At 46.8% G+C, this 9,274-nt stretch overlaps 1 long non-coding RNA gene across 1 annotated transcript; it reads right to left on the reverse strand.

Annotated features, from left to right (window-relative positions):
* Positions 1–1,924: 1,924 nt before the first annotated feature.
* Gm19510 (predicted gene, 19510) lies at positions 1,925–8,467 on the reverse strand. Its single transcript, NR_045076.1, has 4 exons — positions 8,155–8,467; positions 4,401–4,809; positions 2,887–3,194; positions 1,925–2,755 (listed from the first exon to the last, which is right to left on the reverse strand). It is a non-coding gene; the product is annotated as a predicted gene, 19510 (long non-coding RNA).
* Between the last annotated feature and the right edge of the window lie 807 nt (positions 8,468–9,274).

Consider the following 9,274-nt stretch of genomic DNA (forward strand, 5'->3'; position numbering starts at 1 on the left):
GTCTCAGTCCAACTGAGGATCTTTCCCAACTCATCTGCTTTCTTGTGGTATCTGGGACATCTCTCTCTGTCTCTGTCTCTGTCTCTGTCTCTGTCTCTGTCTCTGTCTCTGTCTGTCTCTGTCTCTGTCTGTCTCTCTGTCTCTCTGTCTATCTCTGTCTCTGTCTGTCTGTCTGACTGTCTCTCTCTCCTCTCTCTCTCTCCTCTCTCTCTCTCTCTCTCTCTCTCTCTCTCTCTCTCTCTCTCTCTCTCTGTGTGTGTGTGTGCCTTCAGCACTTAGCCTTTACCATTAAGGGCTCCTGAAGCTTTTCTGCCAAGCTCTTTCTCACTGGGACCCTTGGACTCCCAGCATTGATCCTCTCCCAGGCTGTTTGACTGCATTGCCCAATTGGGCAGGTTTGATAGGGCAGGCTAGTGAGTTCAAGCCTCATAAACAGTTCCCAGGTGTGGGGACAGTGTATTCTGAAGATCGCTCAGGAATGGCTTTAGCAACATGTACTTTGTCTGGGGCAAGTTCACTGTAACACCACACACACACACACACACACACACACACACACACACACACTTGGAGAAGATTCAACAGGAAGATGGAAAGAGGAGCCTTAGTGTGGATGGTACACTGTAAAACAGAATATTGCCTGGTGAGAGAAAGGGAACCAAGCCCCAGGTGCTTCGTGGCATGGGGCCAGATCTCGGAATTGTTCAATAGAAAGAAATGGAATTCTGGAGGTGGGGTTCTCTTGAGCACTTAACTGATAGTCTTATATGGTGATTGCTTATGATTCAGACTGATGTTGTAACCAGACCATAAATGCTTAGCTGGCAGGGATTGGGGCTTATGGCTATCCTTCCTTTCTTGTGCTACTTAACTCGGAGCCTTATATCTAGGTAGTGTTCAATAAAGGCACAAAAGGAAAGGAACTTAGGCTGCATTTGTTTGATACTACTTTATGTCCCAAACCTCCTGCTGTGAGTTAATCCATTTGATGGTTGAGGTCATTTTTGGGGCATGTGATCTTTTCTCTTCCCTCTCTGGTTCCCATTTCAGTGCAAAGTAGTGCCCAACCTTGAGGAGCTATGTTTTACACACACACACACACACACACACACACACACACACACACACACGGTTATGTGGGTGACTGTAGAGTCTGAACACAGGCTGCAACCAGGCTACATGAAGTGAACACAGGCTACTTCCATGAAGTGAAGAGTCATGTGGTGTTATAGGCACCTGGGAAACCATCTTGGAGCCAGCAGGACTGAGTGGAGCCCTGTATAGAAGAAGAGAGGAGAATGTTCAGGATGGAGACAGTGAACATGCAGTATAGGGCCTATCCATGTTGCATTTCCCATTCATTCATTCATTCATTCATTCATTTCATTTCACTTCATTCATTCACTCATTCATTCATTCAATCTATAAGTTCTGATTTTGGCCAGGCATGGTCCAGACTTTGAGGACAGAGTTGTGGGTAAGACATGTAGGTAAATCTGTTCAGAAACAGACAATGAACAAATGAGAAAATAATCAGCCGGCAAAGCACTGAGTGTCATGGAATATCAGAAACAAAAGGCAAAAGGGAGAGTAGGCAAGGATCCAGCCCTTGACCGCAAAGGATAAGAGTGGCGATCAGCCTGGGAAGGACACACAGGGAAGCTCAATGGCAAGACATATTCTAAAAATGGGCTTCCGGGGCTGGAAACAGCCAAGAAGTCCTGGAGCATAGGAAGGCCAGGGTGGAAGAAGAGGGGGAAACGGCAGAATGAACAAGGGAGACGGAGTTGGAAGATGGGCCGTGGCTTGGCTTAGGCCAAGCAGAGGTCACATGGATCTGCTCCTGTCATGATAAGGATTCTGAACACCAAAAAGCATTCTGTATCAGTTACTCTCAAGTTGCTGTGACAGCCCATGGAGCAATCGAAGAAATGAAAGATTTATTTTGGCTCACGGTTTCAGAGGGTTTCTGTCCATTGTGGTGGGAAGATATGGATTGTCCATCCAAAGGGTGACAGTGGAAGTGAGTGTTGCAGACTGTTGACATCACAGCTGACAGGAAGCAGAGAGTGTGACAAGAGCCCGGGATTGCCTGCCTTTAGCCAAGTATTTCTGTGAGTTGAGCTTCATTTTCTAAAAGTATTTGTTCATTCAGTACAGGACCACTTTGGGAACTAACATTTGAAGCTTGAGCGAGTGGGAGAGCATTTCAGACTTAGCCACATCTCTAGGTAAGAGATGCTATTGAGTTAGGTTGCAGGTGGTATGAAGATGTGGCCATGTGTGAAGTATTTAGGACAGGGAAGCTTGACTATAGGATGTGAAGGAGAAAATTCTAGCTCTTCTTAGTGCAGTCACTAGTGATGTGACCCTGCTTCTGGCTGAAGCTAGGCTGGCCGGAGGGCAGGGGAACTCGTGACAGTCTTCTGAACGTGAACTGTGGTCCAGAACATCCTTAACAGGAGATGCTGGAACCTGCTGAGAAGGCTTCTTCTTTTTCTCTTTCCTTTTTTCTGTTTCTGAGGTCTCTCCTTCTTCCAGCCTGTTGTTCAAGGTCTTCTCTCAGTAGCCACACTGGGGATCCTGGGAAGGCTGGAAGGTGAGAGTGTTGTCCAGAGGACAGGTTTTCCAGCACACGTATTACTGTGAAACCATCACTTCCCAACTTTGGGGTGGGGGGAGCTCACTGCTGTGCTGAGACGACAGCATCATCTCATTCAGCTCAGCCGGTGCCTTCTATGCACTCGCTGTGGACCTGTAAGAGTCGACAAACAGACCGTGGTCACTGTTCACCTGCGCTCATGTCCTCTAAACCTAGCATGATCACTAATGAAGCTGATGTGCAAAAACAAAGCTGGATACACCAGAGAAACAGGCACAGAGTACCTCAAGACTCCAGTCAGGAGGTGTAGAGACAAAATTTCTTCCTGCTCTTCAGAACCAGAAACCGAGGCCCAAGGAAGTCAACCATTCCAGTTGGCAATGCTTAGAAGTGAAGGCTGGGCTAGAACTCCTTTCTGAGCCCATAACAGGCCATTTGCCAGTGCCTTATCAGACCTCTGCAAGATATGTCTTCTCCTTTCGGGATGTGTTGAAGACTGGGAAGGAAAATGAGGCTGCTGTAGGCTGAGTAGATCTGGGTTCAATTCCTCATTCCTGCATGCGTGACCTTGTGTAAACATTAGTTGCTTTATCTGAAAGGCGAGTAGCAACAAATTTGGAGCTAATTAAGGGACCCCACAATCTGTGTATACTGAGGGGTGTGGTTAGAGGCATAGCTTTCTCCCCATGCCCCATGGTAAGAACATTCCACTGTCACACTGGGCCTAGATATATCTCCCCTCTCTCCCTCTCCCTCTCCCTCTCCCTCTCCCTCTCCCTCTCCCTCTCCCTCTCCCTCTCCCTCTCCCTCTCCCTCTCCCTCTCCCTCTCCCTCTCCCTCTTCCTGTTGCCTTCTTTCACAATACAAATAGAATCTGAGTAGAGCTTTCATGTGACTGATTTATGGTGGACTCTGGAGGAAGTGAAGGATGTCAGAGGGGGAACAGAAGGTACTCTGTAAAGATGCATCTCACCTGGATACCAGTCTTGGGCAATCTCACAGTGGAGCCTCAATTATCTCAGGCAGAGGGCAGGTTTTCAATCTCATGTTAGACAATTACCAAATGGGATATTTGTGACTGTAAAGTCTTTCTCTGAGGTTTGTCCTGACTGTCCACAGAAAAACAAGTTGCAGAGGCCTGAGCTGGGAATCAGCACCTGGCACACGGCTGTGTGAGCCTGCTCCCCAAAGGACCTTTAGGCAAGGTACTGGTACTTTGATGCTATCATAGCCTAATCTCCCTTCCATCAAAGGGGTACGAGGACAAAACTGGTGTCATGGCTTCTAGCCTTAATTGAACTAATATGGCAGATGTTTTAATTGCATGTCATGTCAAATGGTACAATAGTTCTGTGTGAATGGTATGAAGGCTAATTTTAATGTAAATATATTTACATCAAATGACTGTTGATTTCAAGATGACTATCAAGTAACTAATGGTACAAATGGTAGAAAGAAGAGGAAATGATAAGTGGAGCTTTTAAGAAGGTGGGGGTTTGAGGGAAATTGTGTTTCAAGGTAGAACAGGGAAAAATCCAAGGTCCTAGATTGGAAGAAGGTCTTCATCCTCCACTCTCAGTGATGCTGGATGACACATATCAAGAAGACCTGCTTCGTGGTCCAGACAATCACTTACTGCTAGGGATTCTAGGGAGCTCAAGTGGGAAGTGAAGTGTTCAGACCAAGATGAGTAAGAGTTGTCTTGGTTTCAAGTGTCAGAAAGACAAATAAGGGTATAAAGAGGAGCCCACTGTATCTCACAACTATGAGGGTCAAGTCCATGACAAATACTACTTACTTTGCTTGTTGCAGTCAGAAGATATCCGAGGAGGAGCAACTATAGGAAGGAAAGGTTTATCTTGGCTCGTGGTTTTAGAAGCAATGCAGCCCATCTTGGTGGGTGAGGCATGGCGATGGGAATATGGGAATAAGAGGGAGCTGGTCATGGTGCTTTCAAAGTTAGGAGGACGAGAAGTGGGCTTAGGTTCTAAAACCTCAAGTCCCACCCCAAATGGTCTGCTTCTTCCACCAAGGCTCTACCTCTTTCTGCAACTTCCCAAAACAGCCTCAGCAGTCAAACACATGAGCAGGTGGAAACCACCTCAGGTCCACGGTACAGCAGGTGCCTTCAGTTCCAGCTGGATCCAGGGGTCTCAGGTACTGTTCTCTTCTTCCCCATGTTTCCTTCCTTCTCAGACTGGCTTTCTCTAGGAGGAGGACCCCAAAGCTCTATGTATGCATGAGCTTTTTAGCTCATACATTTATGGGGAAGGGAGATTTTTTTCCCTAAAAATTTTTGGACAGAATTCCTAAAAATTGGCCTGAGACTCTAAGTAGATGGAAAGTTCTGATGGGCCAGGCTTTTGTGGTTGCTGAGGGTGACTCTCTACCTACAAATGTGCAGTTCATCTGTACATGCACGTGTGTCTTTTGGGTCACTGTTCTGTGTCCTCAGTATGGAGTCAAGTCCTCAGAGCTAGACCAGTGAAGGAATTAATGACCCTTACCTACGTGCATGAAGTCGAGGGTTGGATCTAACTATTCTCTCTTCCCTGCGTGTGCATTTGACTCCTCCAGAACTTATTTACTGAAGGGCAGATGAGGTGGGGGGAGGGGCTAAGTAAAGAAAGGAAAGTGGGAAGGGTCAAGGAGAAGAGTGGTTTGGAGAATGGAGTCAGAGGTCAAGATGTAGCTCCAAGTCGTTGCAACAAGGACCCAGGACTGGTGCTGATGAGAGCCTATCCTGCTGGCCCTTGCATAGCCTTTCTCCTGGCCCTGTGGGAAGGAAGAGACCCCACACAGCCAGAAGGGGAGTAGTTCCATGTTGGAATGATTTGTGAGTATTTTACGGTCTTATCAGTTAATAATAAAAATGAAATTACACTAAAATACAACCATGTGTGGGCTGCCACACAACTTAATGATTCCTCATGTAGTCATATGCGTGTCCCTTTAATTGAGGCATAATGATGCTGGTAATAACACCTTGGGTCTGCTGTGGCTTCTTTCTTTGGAGGAGCTCAAAGCACTTTCTCCTTTATCTCATCTCCCTCCCTGACTTCCCAGGGAAGTGGCTCTTATCACTCCCCTTTCTCAGGGGTCTGGATGTTGTGACTCACAGTCTGGGTGTGGTGCAGGTGACTCTCTTTCCTTAGCTCACCCTGTAATATCACCATTCCCTAGGTGACTGTGACAGTCCTGGTTTTGAGGGCTCTCTGAACTATCTGATAGTATCCTAAGAAGCTTAAGTGTGGGAAGTGGAGTGGGGAAGGAGGGAGAAGAGGGTCTGTTGCAGATCCAGAGGGGGATAAGAAGCCCCAAGAGTTAGCATGTTAGAAACAGGGCATCCTGGAGAGTGGATGATGTTGTTTTTTTAAATTTATCTTCTCATTTCTCAGATCAAACACAGCACATGGCATGATGTAGGCATCTAGTCTAAATATACTGATGGTAATTTGGGAGATGGAAATGTCTTAGTATCATTCAAGACTGAGTTCAAAGGTCACATCTCCTCTCTCAGATATCTTCCCTGGTCCTTCCTGGGTCCTTATCATGTCACCATGGACTCTCCTAGCTCTTGGGGGTCTTGGTTTACTCTTCTCAGAGAGTACTGTGTTGCCAGCCACCTCTATCTACATCAGCATCTAGATGAGGCAGGGTCTGACTTGTTCTGCAATCCTAAGAGTCTATGGGCACAGAAGGTTTCATGTCATAGACTCAGAAGACTGGGGCATGGGAACAGGTGGCGGGGCTTTAACGTAGGAAAGAGCAGATTTAAACCCTGCGTTCTGCCTCACAACAACTGTGGAGATCAGGAAGGCCTTTAACCTCTGTGAGCATAGTCTTTCCCTACCTCCGTATCCCAATAAAGCTAAAAAACAAACAAACAAACAAACAAACAAACAAACAAACAAACACCACCACTACCAACAACAACAACAAAAACCAACACTCAGTTTTCTGGCTTGTGGAGGGGTCAACTGTGGTGATTGTCTTCGGTACTAAGTAGGTGCTGAGTATTAATTTCTACTGATTAACTTTAGGCTTGGTGGTTCCTAGTCCTGACTCTAAATCAGAATGGTCCTTCTTTGCAAGAGATTTGCTTGGAAGCACCCTGGGAAATTCTGGTTACTGCACCTGGGTTGGTTCCAAGGCACCTGCCTGTCAGGAGGCCTCCTCTGATGCTTCTTATATTAGAGGGGCTTAATGCTGGTCAAATTGAATGTGTGATTGAATATAAAAAAAGTATGAAAGCCATTCTGTCTCTGGTTTCTAAGGTCCAGGGAAGGGACAGTAAATGTCCCTGAGTACAATGACCAGTGGTTTCTTCAGGGAAGACAATTGAGTCTACACGGTAGATCAGTAGCCCATGAAAGCTGGTGGAGGAAAGTCACCTGGCCTCCAGGAGCTCTATAATCCAATTGAGCTGTCACATCTGAGTGTCACTTTAGTACTTCTGGGGGACAGAGTGGGGCAGGTGTCCCCAGTACAGACTTTCCCCACTGGAAGTACAGATCTGCTGGATTAAAGCACCTGGGGGACTCCGTGACAAACGTCCAGTGGAGTCTCATGAGGTGTCCCTCCGTAGCTGCTAATATCTGAGAGACCCCAAAGAACCTCTGTGAAAACATGGGAACCAGCCGAGCCTTCTTTCTGGAAACCAACTGCCCTTGAAAGGACTCCATGATGGACCAGAATGTGACGAAGATGGAGATTAGGATTAGAACTCGAGTGCAGGCTAGACCCTGCCAGCTTCTTGCTGAGCAAGTAAGGACCAGCCACAGAGCCCACATAGAGATTATGAGACACGAGCTGGGTAACGTTTTTTTCTTAGAGGTGTTTTTATCTGGGAAAGAGTGTGGTGAATCTGTCCCATGCTGGAGAGTAGTAAAAGGCTGATGGCAGAATCTAGAAAGATTCATGTCCACATGAATATGGGAGTCAGGAGGGATCCTGCAGATGCTGAGCCTGTGTGTGTGAGGTCTGTGACCTCACACATGGAAGAGGCAACAGAGAAGTGGGATACAGGAGCTACACATGGAGTAGGGCATCTTCTCACACACAATTGTCTTCAGTGTTTGCACAGTCCTCAAAGACCTTATCATGTCTGTGTTTAACCTTGGAGGAAGCAATCTATTTCATATATGAGGCCAGGCAGGCGACAGCCCTCCAAGTCACATAGCAATCTAGTGGTACCAGAATGGGAACCCACATTCATCTGACTCAGTGTTCTGTCCCCATTGCTCCAGCTGCGTGTATGGTGGCTGATGGAAAGTACTTGGGTGCCTTCAGATTCTCACCGGAGTGACTGTCTTGATAGTCCTTGTAGTAAAGCAGATACCACTCCCATTCCTTTCCTGGGAACAGGCCACTCATGGTATTTGGTTAGGAAAGGGAGTTGTATATGCCATTGTCAAAGACACTAAGGTATGGCCCACTGTCACCACGGGTACGAGATAGGGTCTGTTTTAGTTAGGATTTTACTGCTGAGAACAGACACCATGATCAAGGCAACTCTTATAGAGGATAACATTTAATTGGGGCTGGCTTACCGGCTCAGAGATTCAGTCAATTATCATCACGGCAGGAAGCATGGCAGTGTCCAGGCAGGCATGGTGCTGGAGAAGCTGAGAATTCTACATCTTGTTCCTAAGGCAAACAAGAGAAACTGACTCCTACATGGAGAAGGGTCTCCAAACCCACCCCCTCAGGGACTCACTTCCTCCAACAAGGCCACACCTACTCCAACATGGCAATTTCTAATAGTGCCATTCCCCAAGCCAAGCGTATTTAAATCACCACGGGGTGCTATCGAGGATCCCAAGTAGAGCATCCATTGTCTCTGCAAGCTGAGCCTGGAGTGATGGCTCCACACAGATGATCAATATAATCACTGACCAGGGAGAGTAGACAAGTCCCGACGTCTCTAAACCTGAGAAACCTGCAGGGCTGCCCAAGGGTGACCTCTACTTGGGCCCAGAAAACAAGACAAACAGCTTCTTTTCCATGCCCTGGGACTGACTCATTTTCTAAGAAGCCCAGCCATTCTCTGGGTGGTTTGGAAATCAGCTCAGGACTGAATGAAGCAGGAAAGACAAAGAGTAGGTGGCAGCATCATTGATCCCCACTTATAAAGCACAGAACTCAGCCCCTGAGCCCGGGGATGGGACCATCACAAGACCTCCCTTCTTCATTCCAAAGTACTTGTCCCTCTGAACCTTCAGAGGTCACACTTATAGATCAGCCTTAATCAGGATATTCTAATCTGCCCAGGCCTTAGTTTGAGTTGTGAATTATCAAGGAGATTCAATAGACGAGAGAAAGAGGACTTGCTTGTCACTGGGATGCTTGAGTTTAAATCGTATAGCCTTGTGCTCTGCCATTAATTTGGGAAGACCATGGTCCTTTGGAGTTTAGAAGGACCATCCATAAAATAGAGCTCCTTTGTGTTGTTCCTGTCAGAACCCCGTAAGAGAATACTTCTGTCCCTGAAACCTATCACACACCTAGCAAGAGTGTTAGCTGCTTTCTCCTTCCTGCCTCCTTCCCTCATGACTTTGCCAAGAAGAGATATTTGGATCTGAAGATATCAAATTATTTCAGGCACCCATCTTTTCCAGGTTCTTGCTTTAGAAACAGAGATCAGAAAAGCACAGCCTCTCAGGTTGTTGT

Source organism: Mus musculus, chromosome 15 (assembly GCF_000001635.26).
Source record: "Mus musculus strain C57BL/6J chromosome 15, GRCm38.p6 C57BL/6J".
Classification (NCBI taxonomy): Eukaryota; Metazoa; Chordata; class Mammalia; order Rodentia; family Muridae; genus Mus; species Mus musculus.